The 23,028-nt window shown below is 45.9% G+C and overlaps 1 long non-coding RNA gene across 3 annotated transcripts in view; it reads left to right on the top strand.

The window, feature by feature from the left end:
- The window catches only part of LOC115310196, a 46,095-nt gene extending 37,790 nt beyond the window's left edge, over positions 1–8,305 (top strand). For 2 of the 3 annotated variants that reach the window (XR_006076856.1, XR_003916812.4), the window contains 2 exons: positions 7,988–8,083; positions 8,179–8,305. This is a non-coding gene — a long non-coding RNA (uncharacterized LOC115310196). The remainder of the gene's footprint in view (positions 1–7,987; positions 8,084–8,178) is intronic. The other variant, XR_003916813.4, reaches the window with a different exon arrangement.
- The last annotated feature ends 14,723 nt before the right edge of the window (positions 8,306–23,028 follow it).

Genomic DNA, 23,028 nt, shown 5'->3' with positions numbered 1-23,028 from the left:
AATACGCGGATGATATAAAAATCTACAAGGAAATAGTGACGCCACAGGATTGTACTAAGCCTCAGGAAGACGCATTGTTCCTTTTTCCAGTGGTGCTTAGATAATTATCTTTGTTTAAACCGTTCTAAAACAAAGGTCATGACTTTTTCTCGTAAGACGGATAATACTTCTGGTTTATATAATATCCACGGCGAAATTCTGTCTCGTGTCGATGAAATGAAAAATCTCGGTGTCACCTTTGACTCAAGTTTGAGGTTCGATGGCCATGTAACCAGGGTGGTCATCTCGTCTCTCCGCACTTTGGGTGCCGCATGTCGTGTTACGAAAGAGTTTGAAAACGCGCCTGCATTTCTCACGTTGTACTTTTCATTAGTAAGGTCACAGCTGGAGTACGCCTCAGTTGTGTGGAATGGAATTTCCCAAACCAATTCTGTGGGGATTGAGCGAGTTCAAAAGAAGTTTATTTCTATCATGAAGCATCGCTATCTTAGAGAGGATGTACCTGGTAAGAATTATGAAGATGGCGCTAAAACTTTTTAAATTTCTCAGCCTGCACCGGCATCGGGAGAAAGCTGATTTGTTGTTTCTGTTTAAGGTCACGCACGGCCTAATTGATTCACCATACCTCTTGTCTCAAGTAAGTCTTAGAGTTCCACGCGTACGTACACGTCTTCAATCATCTTTTTATACCTCTCGAGCTTTTAATCAGCTAGTCCCAATCCTCAGGTTGGCTGAATGTTATAATCGTCACTCGGAAGTACTTGATATATCTGACTCGTGCTATTCGGCTTTCAATCAATTTATTGTTAACGTGTTCATGCTTGAGCAGGAGTGAAAAGTGCTGAATATTCGACTGTGTGAAATTTATTGTTTTTCCAATATGTGTGCGTTGCTGATGTCTCACTGCTTCGCATTAACTTTTCCCGCTTTAACTTTCCTTCGAACAGATGATTCTCAGCAGCAGAATTCCTATCTTTGTTTCCCTTCTGCATTTGTTAGGTCTTGTATAAAATTGCGTTTCTTGTGTTTTTGTGAATTTGTAGTTATAAGTGTGCCAGCACCAAAACCGTGAGGTTGTTCCTGGACACACTAATAAACATTGATTGATTGATTGATTATTATTATTATTCTCCTCTAGAGAGCTGTTTAGGTCACCAGCCCAGTTTGCCAATAGAGGTCTGAGCAGCTTCCTGAAGAAGAGCTCGCAGCGCTCTTCGCTGTGGTACGGGTCTCTGCAGTTAGTACACCACATTAGCGGGCAGTCCATAAGGAGTGGAAGCATAGCGCTCCAGAGGACCTTGCAAATCCGTCCACAACGACGAATATCTGCAGACGAGTTTGCACAGCCAGAAAGCTTAGGTCGTGGATAGCTGATTCCTCCTTGGTCGTAGAGGATAAACACGAACTTATATGCTCCGTCACGTGATGCATTGCCCTTAAGTTGCAACTTGCATTCAGGGCAAGTCACCTGCAAAGTTGAGCGGGCTCTACACATTAGCCTTCCTTGCTTTCACTCAGACATTTCTATTGCTTTGCTAGGCTGAATGTTTCAGCTAATTACTTTGAAATTACGACAATTTCTTCAAATAAAAATGGTCAAATAAAAATGGTTCGCAAACGAAGGCCAAGTAGCAAGCCATGTAAGTCAGCGGTGCCACCGGTCTTCAAACCATAGGGAGCCCTGTGGTTTGTAGACCGGTACCGGTGGCTTCGCTGCGTGCTCCCTCCTACCTAGATTCTTTTGAAATACCATTTTTTTTTAATTTTCCATAGGGACTACATTTTAAAATTTTCGGATTAATCCGAATTGACGAAAATTTTACCAGCTATAGTATTTTTCAGATTTTTTTTTTATATCTGAAAACACGGAACCCTATGCTTGTAACTTATGATACGCGGATGAACACTAATTAAACCATGAGGAATACAAAAAAAAAAAAAAAGGAAAGGACAAAAAAAAACATCTTTCCTATCTTTTTTTTTAACAAGTTTCACGTATCTCGCCCCTCTTTTGTAAACGCCGAAGGTTTTAGCGTTACCCGCATGATCAGTCGCAATGACAGAGGCCTCGACCACTGCAGCCGCAGCATCATCGGGGAAAGAGAACAGGCCTCCCAAGGTTTGTATCATGACGTCACCGAATGGAGGTCAACGCAGGGCGAGGGTGTCGGACGGAAGTGCTGCCTTAGTTTTCGGCCGAAGCTGTGCCTCATTTCGATGACGTGGATGACGCATTGGCCTCATTTAGATGACGCGGAGACTTCACTATTACGGCCTTGCGCCACGGCGACTCGGTGTGACGTGATTTGTGTCCGTTTTGGCGACACGCTCCCTGCACAAGTCAGTTGGGTGACTGGGTAGACGATTGCGGCTGAAACCTTTTAATCGAGAGGCGGCGGCTGCGCCATCCTAGACAATGCTTTCATTTCAACAATTAACTCACGACCGCGGTACCACAGGAGCGGGGGGGGGGGGGGAAACAGGACGGACAAATCAAAGCTCCAGCTTTGTGTTGTCCGTCCCGCTTTTCCCGCGCTCATGGGTTAGCGTGTCTGTATTGAACCAGCTGGCCTAAACACTTGCTTAAATTGCAATTATCCAATCTCCCATAAAAAAAAGAAAAAAAAAAAAAGGAACAGGGAGGTTACACTTTTAAACCGGATACTGGCTTTTCTTTCCGAAATCAGGCGGTCGGCGGCCCTTGCACACTTCTTTTCAAGAAATGGACTCTGCAAGTAGATTCTGCTACAGTCACAATTGTAATTATGCACGCTAATGATTTCTTCGAGTTTTACTCTATAATTCATCGGATAGCAGCATGGGTACCTACCTAGCTTTGCGTCTGGCTTTCGAGTGCGAGTTTATGTTCGTGTAATATCGAAGTATAACGGGATTTATGTCATAATTAATGTCTCTCATAATCGTCTATGACCAGCATCCACAGGCGGGGGCTCGCGTGCGCTGTCAGCGCCATATCAGGTTCTCGATAAACGCTCTCACATATTTGTCACAAGAAAACGAACAAAATGCGTTTTCTGCTTTTCATTTGTTACCACAACAAATCTTCGGCGAGGCTATACGTGCAGATGAATACTGTGCAACGTTTATTTATTTATTTATATTTTTTTTTTTGCATGAAAAAAATCGCGAGCAGAATGCAAAACACCAAGACTGAAAAACCTGTAGTTGGCTATCACAGGACCCGAGCTTTCTTGTTTGCTACTGCCACCTTCTCAGTCATTTCTCCATTGATGTATCTCGCGTAGAAGAGCATTTGCGTCACAACGAAGAGGCACTGCAGTTTTCAAAAGTAGTGTTTGCACCCCAGCCTTCCTGTGTCGCATTCTCAGGGTAGCTAAAATGTATTTATTTTGGCTCGAAATAGATCGCAGAAACGTCACGAGATCAATAAAACAGCATTATCATTTATGGACAACTGCAGCGTTAAGAAAATCGCAGTTAACATAAAGCGAATTTAAATTAACGCGCGCTTATAAACACGCCAATAAGCATGTTGCTGTCAGGCACAGGGAGCATGAATACGCTTACGCAAATGAATTCATTTCACATAGCCAACGAGGGTGTCTCACAATTCGTACACTGTTGCCGCGAAGCTGTAGCAGGTACTGCAAAATAACGCTTCTAATATATATCGCACGTTCACACGTAAATCTCCAAATATACACACACGAATCCGCGCTGATCAGCTGATCGGAAGTGATGTCTTGTAATTCTTACCGCTTAGCCACACGTCTCCGAAATGTCACGCACACGCAAGGGAGCGAGGTTGTCACACACGTAAAGAACACACGAAAGGAAGAACTCAGTTGTTTTCACCAGTAGCAGGTCTCGACGTCGCCGAATACAAATACGAGAACAGCCCGATTCTTTCAAGTGACTAAGACTTCAAAACTCCATTCTTTCCTCAAATGCGGCTTTGGTATGATGCCCCCAGCAGTTTACGCTCCGCTTCTTTTCCAGTAGTGCAAAACTATACAGTTCTCTTTGTTATCATCTACAAAAACCCCATGGCAAATATTACGACGGAATTCCGCCTAGAAGTTGATTAAAATCGCTGTCCAAGTTTGACAAGCACGAATCCGCTGGTTTTGGATGAGACGTGCGGGCCAGACAACACTGCCCGGCTGCATTTCCGCTTCCTCCAAATTCCTTCTCCCGGCACGTCCGTGACGTCATCAAGCATGTACAGCTTCTTTTTTTTTTTTTTTCAATTTTGTTTTCTTTCCCGGGGAGAGCACGGGTGGCGCCAGCGCCGTGAGAGACGTGAGTGACGCGCTCGGCCGGACCGCTGCTTTTGTAAGAATTTTGAGTGACAGGTTAATCTTCTATAATCTTCTGGGAGGAGAATTGCGACGCCTGTGCTAATCCAGGAGGCACAAAGGAGGATCCGGATAAGAGGGGAGCTCCTCCTTCTCCTTGTATATCACGTGGGTGTACATGCTTGGTGATGCCGAATATACAATGTTGTCCGGCTTTGCCACCGTTTCGGTTTCGGTTTGTGATCATAGCTAGAGTAAAATTACACGAAAAATATTTTATTTTTCGCGAAACAAAGGATTGGGGATTGTTTTTGAGTGCTTCAAAAAGCAAAATCAGCCACTATCTCAAAATTTTTGAAATTAAGCGGAGTTGCCCTTTAGTACACAAACACAGAGCACCAGAAGAGGGAAGTTCGCGGTATTTTAGTCCGCACACGACCACAACACAACGGTCTATGTGCCGGAAACCACGAACGATAGACGCAGCCATTTCTCCAAGTTGCTTGCCTTGGTGCCGAATGCATACTTTTGAACACCATGTAAAAGGAGGAGAGGGAAGCTGCTTTTGTAAGAACTTCGAGGGACAGGTTAATCTTTTATAATCTTCTGGGAGGAGAACAGCGACATCTGTGCTTATCCTCTTGCTCGGACCCTCGTTTCTGTACCCGGACACAGCCATTCTCCCCCTACAAGATTAGCCCGTCGCTCGAAATTCCGACAAAAGTTGCTTTCCCCACCCCGTTCACTTCGAAGTTGACGGTGCTGTGGAAGCTACGTGCCCGTTGGGCCAGCCACACTTTTGCCACGTGGTCACGCTCCCTCGCGCATACCCACGCGCAGATAATGAGGTCAAGTGGCTAAAAGAAGGCGGCTGATTGGTCCTGCAAGCGCATAGCTTCCACCGCAAGGTCAACTGGGGGTGAAGGGAATAAGTGAGGTCCGGTGCAGTGTGACCTGCGTTTGGGTCGGATGACGCGCTTTGAGTACCGCGATCGGATATATCACAGTGAAAAGGCAGAGGGGCTTTCGAAGGGAAGGAGGTACGAAATTGTCCGGTGTAGGGTGCCTTCATGTGCGCAAAGCGCACATAAAGGCTCCCTAGTCCGGTGTGTTTTCAAATGTTCGTCAGACTTTTGACTTTCAACCTTCTTTCTTTTGGCCCACTGAGCGATATGCTATTAGTAAAATCCCAATCAAAATTCATTTATCCCAGCCCAAAATGTGTTTCATCAAAAGTCCCAGGATATGTTGTCTCAATCCGGACATTATCACACTGGCAACAGTCCTTGGTAATACACTTTCTGAACCCACACAAAAACGATGTTTCACGGCGCATCCACGGCTACCGAGGCCAGTCAAACTGAACGGTTCGGGTGGGCTTGGACACGAGCGCTGGAAGCGGCAGAAAATGGCAGCGCGTCACATTTTTCTCGGAGCTTGTCAACTTCTCCGATCCAGTAACGTTGGCCACGCCGCCACCAAGTCGCCAGAGTCCGTAAATCTATGTTCTCTTCCTTCTTTTTCGGGTTAAGGCTCACCTCCGTGCACGATGGTGGTACCTGTGATCGACACAGCACCAAAGCAAAACACGATGCCAGCCACTGGCCGCACACCACCACCACACCGCGAAAAAGGCGAGCACGCTACGCCGCCGACACCGTGGCCGTCGAGGAGGGACCTCATACCCACGATGCTCATACCTCTGCGCCCTTCGTGGCGGCGCGGAACTAACTACCCTGGTTCGAGGCTAGCTCTGAATACAATCTGGTCGCTCGCTCCCCGCGGGAAGAGCGGCCAGAGACATCATCTAAAATTCTAAATATATTTCTTCAACCGTGCTCAAGAGGCATCACTTCATTTCATATTTCGTTCTATGTACATAGCTGAGTAAACCCACCTACCACAAAACAGATAGCCCTAAGTAGGCCCGCCTTAATGTGTCCTCCTGTCCGTTTTTTTTTTTTTTTTTTTAAGGTTGTTTTTTAAGGGCTTGTTAAAGGTCCGTTCAAACCTTTTTTTTTCAAGGTTGGTCTTACTCGGTCGCGAGAGTGTGAACGGGCCTTAATGCGTGACCGCATCCAGCTGCAGCAACTACTGGACACTGCAGGCGTAGTACATTTCGAACTACACATTGCCCTTGAGCCAACTGCAGCAGGTTTTATGATTTCAGAAAGGTAGAAAGGTCCCGGATGTACGCGGCGGCGCTGCGGTCGTATATGGGCTTAGGGATCCGACCGGTTCCGCGCGTTCGGAAGGCCGAAGCGAGCAGGTTAGGCTTGCGGTTTGGCCGTTTGGCGGTATGGCAGTGCAAAGTTTCTCTCGTTCTGAACTGATCTTTACCCCGTGTTTGCTGTCATTTGTGGCCAATAAAGTGTCATGCCGAATTAGAGTTTAATCGCGCAGCAAATGCAATGCGAGCCGCACTGGCTGTCAGCTTCATACAGCCTATCCAGAACATGCTTTAGTGGCGCCCTCTCGAGCCGTTGACACGGAGTGCGGCAGCCGTAAGCGCTCGCTGAGCTCACTACCCCTCCCCTAGTTCACGGCCACTCAAGCGACCAAGGACGTCATAAAAAAGGTTATTTTTTGCTTCTTTTTTTTTTGTAATTTTAATATGCCTATAACTTTTAAATTAAAGCGAAATTCGATAAACGTTCCCTTAAGTTACTACGTTGCAAAGAAAAAACACTGTTTCTTTCTTAAACAGTCTGGTTGGGAGACGCGTGTCAAAAAAAATAAATTTTACGCCGAAAAAAAAAATTTTTAGAGCAATATTGACGTCAAGAGAGATATAAATTCTGCGCGCAACGTCCATGACGTCACGGAATGGTCATTCGCTCAACAAGATGTTCATTCGGTCTTTCCCCTTCAAAGTGAAGGCGAGGCCGATCCACCTCACCTCCATGCGCCCGAAGTGCCGAGAGAGAAAACAAGTAAAAACGAGGTGACTACGGACTAAATCGCGTCTCGCGCCGTCAATATTGCTCTAAAAATATTTTTTTTGCGCCTAAAATTAATTTTTTGTGACACACGTGTCCCAAACAGATTGTTAAAAAAACCGCTGATTCCTTCCCTCGCACGTATCCGGGACGCCAAAGATGCAAATCTTCAAAATGTGCTATAAAATCAAGCTCTCGAAATCGACTCTCTATCCTTAGCGGTGCGAGGAGAGCATCTGCAGGTGAAGTGTGCATGCCGCCGATAGTTTCTTTTTGTCTTGCAGCACATTTGCTAAAACTTGCCAGAACGCTCAATTATGGTGCACGTTTTCGTTGTGAATTCGCCATTATCACCATTGGGAAATAACTAGAGCAACCCATCAGAAAACAGGGTTTGAGGATTTCCAGGATGGAACAAGCGTCTTAGGACGAGCTTTGGGGAAAACAGATAAGCCACACTAGGCACAAAGGTACTTTTGGGGAGTTCCACTGCACCCCAGTGGAGCCAGCAGGACCTAGCTTCCTTGGTCGAGGGTGTGCCCGCGCTCGTTTGAACACATGCTTAATGTATTTCCGTACCAGAAGCTCCTGAACTGGCGATTGCCGAAAATGGGGTCCAAAGTCCGTTTATGTACTTGGTAATATTTTTTCCCCTTCAACAGCGTAGTGTAACATTAATGAAAATCGTCATGTCAGGTTACTAGTCTGTTTCTTGCTGACCCTGATGACGGCAGGAGAGCCTTGCTTCTTTCTTTTTTTTTTTTGAAGGCAGAGCTTGTCTGGTACCACATCAGGATCGCTCCCGAGGTCAATGAACTGGATTATTTAGGTTGCACAGTGAGTGGGAGGAGGCATTTTTATGAGGTTGGTGCAACGCATGGAAACTACAGGTGAAAATCAGAAGCGTAGAGCCGAGAAACTTACCATACTTTTTTTTTTTTTCCATCTCCCCCATGAAGAACATCACGAAGAAAACCTCACTGGAGAAATGCTCACCGGAGAAGAGCTCGCCCACTTTTTTGCGGGTCTGGAGAAAAGCACACCAGTCTTTTGAAATACCCCGAGGAAAGCTCATCTTGAATTAAACTTTTTAAAACATTAAATACAATGTGGTCTTATTAATTTTATGTTTATTTGATGAAGTAAATAAGTTATACTTCCCAAGAGTAAATATGCTTGTTGGGACCAAGCAGCTCACCTGGATTATGGTGAAATTCCCAACCAGTTAGAAATGCAGCTGGGCCCAACTAGTAATTTTGCCAGAAACCAGCTATGCTGGTCCCAGCCGAGACAAACTGCAATTGGTTGCAGCTGAAGGTGTGGCCAGAAGCCAGTTTAGCTGGTTTTAGCTATTATTGGCAGCTCACTCGCCACCGCCATTGACAGTTGCATGGTATGGACACAATGCGTGCAAACGTCATTTTATTTCAAGTTTAATAGCTTGTGGCTAGAGCTTTCCAATGTAACTCACATTGGGACAACTACTAGTGTCATGATATCCGAAACTGTAAAAAGTTGCAATTGGACCTAAAACTAAATAAAACAAAGAATAAACATAGGGACGGGCAGAACAGGTAAATAATCACATGTTTTTATTTCATTCATCAAAGATGATTTCTTGCTTTCAGGCATCATTGTTTTCTTCCATGCTTGCCAGCTGCAGCTGCAACTTCCCTAAAACAAAGGCTAAATATGCGTTAAATGACTTTACGGGACTATAAATTTTCAAATATCAAGCTTAGAATCATAAAAAAAAAAAAAAATTGCTGCAAGGAAATTAGTTGTGGTGGTAAAAAAACTCCAGGCATTGCATTAAAATCTGCAGAGATTAGTTTTACCAGCCCTAAGCATCCTAAACAACCCAAATTACATTCATGCACGGCCGATTTGTGTATTAAAAATAGTGATCAAAGTTCCCAACACTTACCGTCGGCACAGAACGACAGGTGGCACTACCGAACCTTGCTGAATATGGTCGAGCGACGGACGGTTCCTGTCAGCCACTCGAGAGCGATGGGTTCTCGTGTGAACAAGCTGGACTGGTCGGCCACTCATCTATGGGGGAACCCATCGCTCGCGAGTGGCTGATAGGCGCCGTCCGTTGTTCAACCATATTCAGCAAGGTTCGGTAGTGCTATCTGTCGTTCTGTGCCGACGGTAAGTGTCGGGAACTTTGATCACTATTTTTAATACACAAATCGGCCGTGCATGAATGTAATTTCGGGTTGTTTAGGTTGCTTAGGGCTGGTAGACTGAGTTATCGCCATACACTCTAAAAAAAGCCCGTGCGTCCGCTTTCCCGCACAACACTCGGAGTGCCAATCACGGCAACTTACGAAGGCAGTTCGGCGAATGACGATGCCGAAACATCTGTTTAAACTAAAAAACGCAGCCTGGGTTGTGACATTAAGCAATGCAAAACGTCACGCTTGCATTGCTTAAAGGAGCGGTGCAACGATTTTATGATTAAAAGAATTTGCATCTCGTCATTTTTACGTTGTTTATCGTGTCCCAGAGGATAGAGAAAACACTTCCTTCATTGAAAATGTCGCGATTCCGCTGCATAATCGCAAAGCAAAAGTCGAGCTTTTTCCCCCACCTGCAGCCCCAAGTGGCAGCCGAAGGAACTACGACGGAAAGATTACGTGACCTCGCTCGGCTCTAAGCTGCAGCATAGCGCCCGCTAATGTCAGCAGAGAGAGGGAGGGGAAGCGTCCTCCGAGATAGCACACGGGAAGCTACACGGCACTCCGAATGACGTCACTGGGAGTGCGACCAGGTGTGACCCTGAAAGGGGCGGTGCAACAATTTTCGGACTTCGGTCAAAGATTTCTGGAAGTTGCCCCCTGATACTTCTGAAGTAAAGAACAGAAAACCGATTTCGCCTGCGTGTCCTAGTTGTTGCGTAAAAAAAAGATAAAGATTGGCATTTCGGGCACCCCTCAACTCACTCCCAATCTTCAGGGTCACACTTGGTCGCACTCCCAGTGACGTCATTCGGAGTGCCGTGTAGCTTCCCGTGTGCTACCTCGGAGGACGCTTCCCCTCCCTCTCTCTGCGTACATTAGCGGGCGCTATGCTGCAGCTTAGAGCCGAGCGAGGTCACGTAATCTTTCCGCCGTAGTTCCTTCGGCTGCCACTTGGGACTGCAGGTAGGGGAAAAAGCTCGACTTTTGCTTTGCGATTATACAGCGGAATCGCGACATTTTTAATAAAGGAAGTGTTTTCTCTATCCTCTGGGATACGATAAACAACGTAAAAAGGACGAGATGCAAATTGTTTTAATCATAAAATCGTTGCACCGCCCCTTGAAGACTGGGAGTGAGTTGAGGGGTGCCCGAAATACCAATCTCTATCTTTTTTTTACGCAACAACTAGGACACGCAGGCGAAATCGGTTTTCTGTTCTTTACTTCAAAAGTGACAGGGGGCAACTTCCAGAAATCTTTGACCGAAGTCCGAAAATCGTTGCACCGCCCCTTTAAGGGACACTGACAGGGTATTTATGCTCGCCGAGGTTTTTAGTTGTACGTGACATATGAGAGCTCAACTACCCAGAACAGAATTTGCGGCTCGAAATTCGGTTTCTTTCCGCCCGAAAACCGCCGATCAAGAACTGGCCGGTTAGAGTCTCGCTCACTCTCTTTTTCGCGGTCACGGGCCGTTTTCTAAGGTATCGATGCGACCACCAAATTTAATCAAAGTCGTGGGTCACTGAAGGCACACACTCAATATTAAAAATAGAAAAAAATATGAAGAGCATTTTTTGTGGCTTCTAAAAAGTTGCAAATACGTTGATTGAAAAAAAAGTTCCACAGACAACCGGAAGCATTCTGTGCGTTCGTCGTTTCGCGTATCGTGGGACTCGCGGGGACGGCGATGGCAGCGGACGACGGGCGTGGGGCCTCTATTTCAGAACTGTCGTTCGTGGTACCGGCGAATTCTGTCTACCGTTAAAAGAGAAATTTGGGACTGATCAAAAGAATTGGTATTCATCCCGTACGACACGCCCGGCCACCAAGCCGATTTGCACGAAGACGTCGCCGAGCCGTCGCTCCCTTCTCGTGGCTGAAGACATCGATCGCTCAAACGTCAAGCACGACGTGTCTACTTCGAGTTGAATATGCACGCGTACGATTTCTTTACTAGGTGCGAATGTCCCCAATGCGTGGTGCTTCCCGACTTCGACCCGGGAGTGCTTTTGCTAAAGAAAAATCGACAGCAAACTTTCCAACTTAGTTTACCGGCTGTATTATTACTAAGGAAAGAGACCCACCAGAAAAGAGATGCCCCAGTTGCTCAGTGGGAAAGACGTCCGGTTTACACGCGGTAGGAGCGGGTTCGATACCCAGTGAAACTATTTTTTTTAAACATTTTCCAATGTTGACATACTTTTTTTTTTTTTTTACAATCATCACTGAAGAAACAAACAAAAAAAAATAACAAACAACTGTTGTGGACGATACTTCGCTGAATTAAATGGTATGGGATTTCCGTTTTGACACCTGCGAACTCAATGTTATCACTTTCCACAAAATACAAGGAGCATATACAGGGTGTCACAAAAGAAAATTTACACGGTCTTTTCGACTGCAAAAATAAACTAGGCGTCGCCGAATGCTCACTCTCCGCCCAGAGGTAGAGGTAGAGGTCACAACCAGATGCCAAAGTTTCACCCCGATCCGATAACTTAATCAAAAATTATAAGTGATTTTCTGAAAAGTTCAATGGGAAAATGGAGCCCATTTTTACCTGCTTTCGGTTTCTGGTGCCGTAGAGCCCCATGTGTTTGAAAACTTCGTCGGCCGCCATTTTCCCATTGAAATTTTCCGAAAATTACTTATAACTTTTGATTAAGTTATCGGATCGGGCTGAAACTTTGGCATCTGGTTGTGACCTCTACCTCTACCTTTGGGCGAAGAATGAGCGTTCGGCGATGCCTAGTTTATTTTTGCGGTGAAAAAGACCGTGTAAATTTTCTTTTGTGACACCCTGTACATCAGGTAGCGTCCGCTTTCCGAGGTGCCCGTATATGTTCTACAGGAATTGCAGCCAGCCATTGGTCCCGATCCCGTTGATCTTTCGGAAACTCTGTCGCACAATGCCCCTTTTTTTTCGGACGCAGGAGATGTGAGCCAGCTGTTCACGCAACATCTTAGGTGCATTCGTTTCGAAGCCGATCATGGAAATTCACCACGGGCACTCACTACTCATCTCCAACTCCTCAATGTACAAAACAACTCATCTTGGAGTACAGAACAACGAGCGGAACAAACATAACTGCAAAAGAATCGCACGCCGCATGTCGTGTCGTCTGCTACCGGAGAGAAGAAAAAAAAAACAAAAAAAACCGCACGGTTGGGTGTAGCCACGTGACTTCCGCCACTCACTCTCTTCTCTCCACTTCTCCGACCTCCGTCGGGTTTCGGTTTCGGTTTCGAGCAGTTGCGTCTTCTGGCTTTATTAAAAAATACGCTACTCTGTTGCAAAATATTAATTGGGTAGTCCTCCGACACCATAATAAAGCACCTGGCAAGAAATGAAAAAAAAAAATTTTGGTGGGTGTCAGTGTCCCTTTAATGTCACAACTCAGACTGCGTTTTTTGGTCTAAACATATGTTTCGCCATCGTCATTCGCCGAGGTGCCTTCGTAAGTTGCCGTGATTGGCTCTTCGAGTGTTGTGCGGGAAAGCGGACGCACAGGCTTTTTTCAGAGTGTAGAACAATGATCTCCAAAAGCACTTTAGTGCCCCTTTAAGGCTACCAAGTTTCCTATCAGCCTCTGAGACATACTTCCTGCTGCATGAAGAAAAACAGTCTGCAAAGCTGGTGCACCGGAAAAAAAATGCTTAAAGTGTGCGTAACCTCGCACAGAGAAAAGCTAACAGAAACATGGACTTAGCCGAGTAAAAGATAATGCAACAATAATGTACCTACGGGTTTCCTGCCTCCTCAGCTCTTCCTTGTTCACGAGCTTTGCGACGTTCTTGGCCAAGGGCTTGACGAATATCTCGGGCATGCCGTTGGAGATGAGCCAGGCCACGCAGAGATCTGAAAAAAAAAAAATTAACTCCTTTACTCATAATCGACTACACACCCTGTCATTAAAACCCGTATAGATGGTTCACTAGCAGACTTGGAAGAAGTCCGTTATAAGTAATGGGATTACTTGTAATTAATTATTTTTCTTGTAATTTTGTAATTAATCCGTTACTTTTTTGAAAATGAAATTTGTAATGTAATCTCATTACTTTTTCAGTAATAAATTACTAAAATTACGCTTTACAATTCTTCTGCACCGTAAAAGGGAGATGGAAGAAGGGCGATGCAATGGCCTTCGCGCTTTTAGCATGGCAACCCAAGACGGGTGGTTTGCTAGCGAAGAGAGTGCTGGCGAAGGAAAGGAAGGAATTCACGGAAAGCGCGAGAACCCAGCCAGAGCCCGTTTCTGAACTTGTTCGCAGGGTCAGCCAAGCTGGGATGATTCAACTGTCTACTGAAAGGCAACAGGCTTCGACTTCATGGAGAACGAACGGGCTGCTTCCAGCGTACAAAAGAGAAGAAAACTAATGGCCCATAAAACCGTCGCTTGGGGGTCGTGAGGAGTGGGAACCCTTTCAGGCAACATTTCATGGGTGCCGCCATCTTGACGTCACGTGACCCTGCCGCCATAGCCGACCTTCAGTTTCGCGCCGTTGCTCCGCATTGTGTGCTGCACCGGCCACCACCGGAGCTTTGTTTTCGTGTTCTTTTACGTTCCGCGTAGAAATCTTGTTTTCTTTGGGTCTTTTTGATATTTCGGGCTTTGATTTAATCATGTGATATCTATATTTCAACATTAGCTCTTGTATTTTCTTATTTATGGAATGGAATTGGACAGCAAATGGATCGACGATACAAGATGCTTCAGAGACCATGCAAGTTCATCACATTCTTACGTTTTTGTTGCTAATAAAGGGCAGTCTACACCATTGCGACATATGGAAATTTCAACTGACCCAGTAAGGCTATCGCAGTCGTGCTTCTGGCTGCATGTGCGCGCTCGTGTCCCTGAAGCCGACCGGCATGTAAGCGATTCAGCATGCGACGAGACGAGCGACAGCAACAACGACAAGACTCAGCGACGAGTGACGGTGATTTCTCACTGTCGCCCGTCGCATCGCTCGGTTTTGGGATTTCTGGAAAACGTCGCTCACCGACTTGGTCGCTTGCTCTTGTCGCTTTCATGCGGCTTGCCTTATCGCGCAACTGACCGAGCGACAGCGAAGCGTGTCGCCGTCGCTTGTCTCGTTGCTCGACGAATCGCTTGCATGCGGTTTATACTTAATATCGAGGCGCCAATGGTTCAATGTTGTGTGAACCGAAACTAATTAAGTATAAACGGCATGTAACCGATTTGGCGAGCGACGAAATAAGCGACGGCGACCCGCTTCGCTGTCGCTCGGTCAGTTGTGCGACGAGGGAAGTCGCATGAAAGCGACGGGAGCAAGCGACCAAGACGGTGAGCGACGTTTTCCAGAAATCCAAAAACCGCGATGCGACGGGCGACAGTGAGAAATCCCCGTCACTCGTCGCTGACTCTCGTCGTTGTTGCGGTCGCTCGTCTCGTCGCATGCTAAATCGCTTACATGCCGGCCGCAACTTGTCGAACTGGACACAGCATGTGAACCCCCACTGGGAATGGGAAAACCATTTAAACTCTAACTGGGAATCCCAAGGTCCCTGTATACACCTCTCCAAAAAACGCTCCTACGCCACCGCTATGTTTCTGATGCTGATGCGCCTGGTGCGACTCTCGCGCCCTCTATCAGCTAGAAATTTTCTGCAACAATTCTTGAACTGTGAAAACCCGCTCAGCGCGATTCTCTACCTATGTTTTGCAGTTTTGCATTCAACACTTACATTTTTTTATGCGTGCTGCGTACCCTTTCTGTGTTATCTTTTACTGAGAAAAATAGGGCTGGTAAGTGCCTGCCATTTAAAGGTGCTGTGCAACGATATTCAATTGGAATGTTTTTCTCTCTGCACGAGCTTACTGGCACACCTGGGACTCAAGGATACTCACACGCAACGTCATTGGCCAAGAAACTCCTTAGTTGCGGTGTAATTTCAAGGACAAAAACGATCATTTTCATTCAATCTCTCCTTTGCAAAATTTGATGACGTAACTCGGGGATCGCAGTACACCCAAGTGACGATATTTGAATGCGGTTCATAGATTGGACCCGAGCATTGCGTGGGCACTCGACTTGGACTCGTGATAATTGCTAGCTCGAGAAGCATTCGGGTTGTGACCCGTGTCCAATCGCTGCAACGACGACAACAGCCGAGCCCTAACAATGTCTGGAACTCAGCGCGTGTCCTGCGCTTTGCCAACCCCAGCGCGTGGCTATGATCAACACTGGCGGCATATAATCGGCTCCAGATCACGTGGCCGCTTGTTCTGGCTGCGAGTTGAGGGGGTGAACGCTGCTCGTTTTTCTTAATTTTTTTCTGGGACTTTTATTGCGTGGGGTGAAAAACGAACGCGTGTTTCATAGGTCATTAACTTTAGGGATCCGTTTTAAGCGGTATTTGTGCACAGTACAAAAATTGTTGCACAGCTCCTTTAAGCTTTTATGCTCGACATTCACAAGAAACGAAGGAGGGGTACGACATCGAACGGCCCTCGACGCGATTTTGCGAACAATGACAATTGTTCTTCCCCCTCACAGAGATCCGCCGCGTAGAGCGCTCAGTCATCTCCAAAAATAGTTTTTCGGGTTGGGGCGGGAGACGGGTCAGTCGCATTCGTTCCTTTGCATGGGTGCCGGTGTAAAATAAGGAAGCTCTCCCCAAAACGTGTCCCTAAACGATGTCATCTAGGATTCCGTCCGATCGTCAGGATGTGACTGTTGTCGACTGTGACGGTGTTATTTGAGATCTTTCTCAAGTAAATTCGTTTCACATAACGCTGCATCGTGTGGTACGTACAATATACTGTTCGAATGTAACACTTGCTAAAGTGTATGTCCGTGTCCTGTGCATCGGTAAACGCGTTATTTGTGAGCGTGAAAAATGCATGCCTTTCGGCTATTTTCTATTGGAAATTATTTTCAACAGCTAAGCGCTTTGTCGCTTGACACACGGCTAATCGGGCGGTGCCGTCAAAACGTATCGCAAAGAAAGAAAGAGAAAAAAAAAAAAAAACCCGCATCTCAACGTGGTGAATGATGTTGATTGAGGCGAAGCTCTGGTGGTGCTTGTCTGCGTAAACGCTGAGCCGCAGCATGCCGAGCCTTTCGTTCGTTTTCATCCATGTCACGCTGCGGTCAAATGCTCAAATGCGTATATAACCACGTTCCATACCACACATTCTCTTTCTGACATGGATGAAAACGAACCTTTCGCCTTCCGAAATCACAGTCCCCTCGGTTAGGGTTAGCAGGGATGCCGGTGAGAGTCTAGCCTCAAATTCAGTGACTGTGCTCGAAAACGGTTTGTTTCCCCTCGGGTCGAGTGTTTCTTGGAAAGGTAGCGCAATTCCTCCTTTCCATTGACGGCAATCCTCCTTGCCCTCCGTCCGCGCTTCGCTTCCCGCCGCCATGTTTGAGCGAGGCCCACGAGGCGCGCGTAGGTGCGCGCCTGTGTGCCGGGCACGACCGGGTGCCACGCCGTACATGTTATTGCATACGGCGGACTAGAGATTTCTTTGTTTTTTTTCTCAAATATGAAGACAGTTTTGTTTTCTAACGGTAAGAAATTGCGTTTGTGCACCTCTATGAGTGTTATAATGCACGGGAAGACGTCTCTATCGGCAAATATAATAGCGCGAGCAGAGTTGGAATCGCTCGGGCGTGAAGACAAGCTTTCGCAAATTTTGCTAAACGTTGACAATGAAAAAAAAAAAAAAATGCAGTTGGGTATTTTAGGACATCTGCATGCACTGCGCAAATGTATTTCGCTTAACAGTTTATCGCAGCAAAAGCTGAGAGCAGCCACACGATAGAATGCACCTCTCCCCGCGTCTGCAGTTTCGTGGGCAAGGACTGCGTTGCTAGCGGGAGCACGTGCCGTCGCTTTGAGCATGAATTGGGCACGCGCCCGCAAGGCTAGCAATCCTTAGCGTATGCTCTACTAAAACTTCTTGGTCTTGAACGAAGTGCATTTGGAGAATCGGCATCGCTCGAGTTAGGCTAATAAAAGACACCACTACGCGTGCGAAATCGGGGTTTTTCGGTAATTTTCAGCATCACCGATCGTTTTGTCAAACCAGCAGCTTGGTTTACTTCATACACATTTTATAAAATTCGAATACTACCTGCAACTGTGCACATGCGCGCGGAGGAATATGCGATGTCTGCTATTTACGCGTCTTGTGCACCCACCAAATACACTTACTTGTATCCCCTGCGTTAAAAAAAAAAAAAATAGCGCGTGCGCTCGGTTGCCTTGCTAGCGCGTTTCCCATTTAACCCATATATTAGTGAGGCCCTTTCATTCTTACTGTTTCGAGATATTGTTTTGGCGCTCTCACGCGCAAAGTACACCCTTGAGTTCACTTTCGAAGCGTATAAGCTTTGCCGCACACCCGCGGGCGTATCTTACTGCGTTGAGTTACAGAATGAGGACAGAGAGCTAGATGCCTCAGCAAAGCCTTCAAAAGACAAGAGCATTTTTTATTGTCAATAAATGTTGTTTTTTTAATCACAGAAGGCATATCATATACAAAGATTAAGAAAATAAAATATTTGTTGCTACAAGGCAAAATATTGCACATTCGGGAGAGGGTGCGAAAAAATGGAAGTAGGCTGCATATGGCTTGAGTTTCTTGAGGCCAGTCTTTGCCAAGATCACTGGTTCAAACTGATCGTTCGTGGACAACGGTTTGTGAAGTGATCCTGAAAAATAAATGCAGCATCGCATATTTTTAGTTGCCATTTGTGAAGCACCGATCGCGGAAATAATTCAGAATTAAGAAGTAATTCATTACAAGTAACAGATTACTTGTAATCTGTTACTTTTCAAGTAATTTTGTAATTGCCACGTTACTTTTTTTAAGTAATTTGTAATGTAATTTCGTTACAAAATATTGGTAACGGATTACGTTAATTGCTCGTTACTTTTTAAAAATATGAGCATAATACGGCAACTGGAGCAATACGAGCAGAACATTCAGCAGCGCACTGAGAGCAAGTTCAACAAAATAGAAAACATCAAAAAGGGGAGAATAGCCGAAAAGAAAACACGATTTATTTGTGTGACCGTTCATTAGAACCTCTAGAAAAACGGGCAATGCACGTACAAATATACGAAAGACAAAGATCAAGTAAGACAACGCCGAGTAGGCGTTCCGTCGCCTTTCGTAGTGTTTTTCTTCTCCCGAGCAGGAGAAAGCTCTTCGTGTTGATTTTTTTTCAGTCTTTTACACCGATTCACCCTTCCCAACTTCTTCAACGTCTCCCGCCACCTCCACAGACGAATTAAACGCGAGTCCGTACTTCCTCGATTCGTGGGCTCACAACTCGCGTAACCGACGATGTAGCCACACAACGAGGGGGTCGAATTCGCGTAACCGACGATGTAGCCTCACAACGAGGGGGTCGAATTCGCGTAACCGACGAAGCGCCCGGTACGAGCCTTGGGAATAACAGGCAAAACACCCGAGTCAAAAGGGAGCTTTCGGTGCCCTGTCAGCGTACAGATGACCGGAGTGCACATACACACTTTCTCTTTAATACAATATTTTATTTTTACAAGGACTACCATAATACGAGCGTATGAGAAATGAAAAGAAGTGGGGGGTTGCAGAACAGTTTTTTGAAAAATATCAAAAGTGTTTATATTGTTTTCTGGATAAGTGTACGAAAAAAGTAATGTGAAAGTACTTTGTAACACAACAAGTGAAGTAATGCGTTACTTTTCAGCTAAAGTAATTTATAATGGTAATCCATATACATTTGAGGCTCGGTAATTTGTAATTGTAATCCATTACATTTTTCAAGTAACGAGCACAAGTCTGGGAAATATGTTGCCCAAACAAAATAGCGAGATGCTCTATCGTTGGTGACTCCTTTCACTGATGCAATATGCACGCGGTAAGACTACAACCCTCTTTAGTTTAGTGGCACCCCACTCTCACGCATCGTTCTCAACCAACTCGGCCGACTCAATCGAGCAAAGAGAGAGCGAGTCAGTTTCTATGTTCAAATACGCGCGAAAAGACGTGTCTAAGTTCTCCGTGCCGGTAATTTAGTTCCGTGTTTGTCTCGCCGATTACGGAAATATGTTGCACAGCAAAAGCGCGAGTTGCTCGGCCGTTGGTGACTCTCCTTTCACTGACACAATATGCTCATGGTAACACTATACAGCCCTCTTTATTTTAGTGGCACCCCAGTCTCTCACGAATCGTTCTCAACTCGGCCGACTCCTTGCAAGCGAGCTATAAGAGCGACCGACTCAGTTTCCATTATCAAATATATATATACGGGAAAAGATGTGGTCAAAGTTCTTCATACCAGTAATTGTGTTCCGTGTTTATCTCGTCTCATGTTCGCATTATACGATCTCCATCGACAAGACCGAAAGAGACAGGGATACGATCCAGAATTACCTCGCAAAGTCTCCCTCGGAGGCTCTCGAAACTTTTCCGACCGATCCGGTGGAGCCATTGTCTTCGTCGCTTAAGATTTTATTTTCTCGTCGGAACGGCGAAAAAGTCTTCCCTTTCGCAATGCTGTTTATTCATTCCATAGCGGAGCATGACGGCATCGCGTTGCCGCCGAGGTAATGGTAAAAAACGAAAAAACCAACGGCCGGGCCTAAAGCAACGGAGCCACCGCTACGCCTCGCCCAGTGATGGCGTTGATTTCTAGCAGACCACCGAATCAGGCGAGAGCGTGGGAAGGCAACGGTCACGTGTCGCGCCCGATCCAATTGAAGCGAGGGGCAAGAGAACTTTTGAGAGGGAAAGGGCATGGGCGAGGAGAAATTTCTCGTCCCCATTTCAGACAATGGTTTGCACTACCTTTTAGTATAAAGGGGCCTTAGGGAATCCCTCCAACCAGTTAATTCCTTAACTGGTCCCATTTCAGCCCTATACCATTCCCCAACTGGGCATGGTTAAACCAGTTGACTCCGGATTGGGAATGGTTCAAGCCATTTGACCCCTCAGCAAGTCCCAGTTGAACTCCTGTTGGTCCCAGCTGATTCCCACTTGGGAACAGCTAGTCCCAATTGAAACCAGTTGAGATGCCAGCCGGTCCCATTTAGACATTTTCGCATAGGTGCCTTGTATAGTTTAAAGGCACAGCACCTTTTCTGTGAAATGTTCAAGGCAACATCATTAACAAATTTGAACGACTGGGGCGGCTCCAGCTGACAAGGTTGGGCTGACAGTCAGCTTTGGTGCTAATGTCAAGTACTGTGTCCAGGTCCTCGCTGTGTTCATGGGTCAGCAAGTGCGGGACATCCTGGAGAAGATGGCCAGGGCCAGGATTCAGCAGGACAACATGGAAACAATGCCAGGGCAAGCGTGCCAGTGACATCATCTTCGTGTCAAGGCGCAGGCACGTGGGTCGGAGCTACCGCAGCTGGCTCCGCTTGCTCGAGCGGAGCCGGCTGCAATAACGCCAATCCACAAGCCGGGCCGCAGGTACGCAAAGGAGAGGGCGAAACAATGACTTCACCGGCACTCTTGCACAGAGTTTCAGGTTCAGTTTGATGCCGTGTATCAGGGTGCCATTTCTCGACCCCGTAGCACCTACTAGAAATTTCTTTATCAAAATTTGACTGCACTGCTAGAACATATTGAGGTTGAGCTTCAATTCCCCAAAAGAAATATGTGACCTCAAGTGAAAATTTTAAAAGTTCATTAAATAATTTTAATTGCTTCGCTAACTAATTACCTAATTTCGCCTTTTTTTCTAGTGGCCACCATGGCCTTGTGATGTTGACTCCAGATGTCTATATGCATTTCTGCGCCTTAGCTATCTGCAACATGGTTTTTGTTTTGTTTTTTTCAATTGAGATAACCATTGTATTGATACTGTTAATTAATCTATTTATTGAGCTCGGCGGACATTGGATGGTAAAATATCCATCACAATCAGTTGGATAATTGGCTAAAATGGCATATAACGTTTTAATTACTAGCATTACAACTACTTCTCAAATATTGAACATGACGTGGCCTTTTGTTCTATTCGTGTTAACTATTCACTGTTGATGTATGATGCTTTTAATATTTCTTCATTTTTTTATTTAATTTAGGTTTCTCGGCAGAGCCTGACCGCTAAGAAGCGCGTTCTCGGGTGGTGGATAGAGAAATGTTCCGTGCTAGGAAGTTGTGTAGGGTGATAATTGGGGTTTAATGGTGCAACAAAATCTTGGGTCATATTGTGCCAATGAAGTTGTGTGAGCAACTTCCTAACACAGGAGAAGCATTCATGCCCACGGACCAACAGGCTTTTTCGTGTTAGAAAGAACTTATTGAAAAGTTGTGTGAAGCAGCGAACCAGGCCTACGCAGGGGCTTATGATTTTGTCGGATTTGAAGTCTCGAGCAGGAGACTGCCTTTTAAGCTTACAATAATGGCTATGATTTATTGTCTCACTCTGCTGCACATCAGCCACCATGCAGGCTGATTTGCTGCAGTGTTTGCCTATGGGCTATTTCTCCACTTTGTTTACATATTGTTAACCTGTCATTTTTGCTGATAGATTCAGCATCCATTATGGGGAAATAAAAAAATATAGCTTATTTGGTTTCCCAATTGTGACCATTCTTCATCCAAAAAACCTTATAGCAGCATCTTTCTTATGCTGAACAGGTTATGTTGCTACATTATCTCAGGGTACCTGCCACGTTGTCTCTTCAAAATTCTCCGACTTTTCATCAGAGTTTTGTTAACCTGACCACATAGTCTTAAAGATTGCCTTTAATTTGTGTCATGGCGACGGCTGGTGAAATTATAACAAAAAGTATGTGGGCCTCACATCTGGTAACAAGAAAGCTCCAAAAACGAGGCAAGCTCGATGCCCCGAAGGCTGAGAAAGTTGCTACTTATGAAATCGGCTCTGAAGAAACCAACAACAGAGCAATGCTCTGCAGTCCGAGGATTCTCTCCGAGTCTGAAGTGGAACGGGGAAATCGTTTTTTGTTATAATGTGAATAAATTGTTTCGCATCACAAATCGGATTTGATGTCATTTACTTACTTTCGGTGGGATGCCAATTTGTCTTATACCTTAGTGAGGACATTAACACGCTACGTCCGATATCCATCGTGCCCCAACAATAGCTAGCACACATGGGCCCCTTTTTACTTTGCTGATACTCCCCAAACAATGCCCGGCGCTTCTCCGCATGCACCGAAGCAATGCAAGAAAGCTAGCCGCGAGAGCGCTGGAGTTTCTCCACGTGCACCGGCGCAGCGTGGGAAAGGTTATAAAAAAAGACCTGGTATTTTCCGCATGCACCGGTGCAGTGTAGGTACTGCGAGAGCGCAGGCGCTTCTCCGAACGCACCGAAGCAATGCTAGAAAGCTTACCGCGAGAGCCCTGGCGTTTCTCCGCGTGCACCGGCGCAACGCGGGAAGGGTTACAAAAATAGCGCTGGTGCTTTCCGCATGCACCGGTTCAATTAGAGCACTATATAGTTCCTTCGGAGCAGACTAGCGCAATATTGAACGCCATCTCTCGGCGACTAACGGCGAACGCCCGGAGGTTCCAACTCCGATCAGAAATGCATCGGGAACGTGAAAAAATTGCTGTTTCTTCAATATTGTGGGGATGAACGGAAAGACAGTAGTAGTTGTGCGTCACGTAAAGAC

This window comes from Ixodes scapularis, unplaced genomic scaffold, assembly GCF_016920785.2.
Source record: "Ixodes scapularis isolate PalLabHiFi unplaced genomic scaffold, ASM1692078v2 PGA_scaffold9__187_contigs__length_104089568, whole genome shotgun sequence".
NCBI lineage: Eukaryota > Metazoa > Arthropoda > Arachnida > Ixodida > Ixodidae > Ixodes > Ixodes scapularis.
This window is presented reverse-complemented; position numbering and strand designations above follow the sequence as displayed.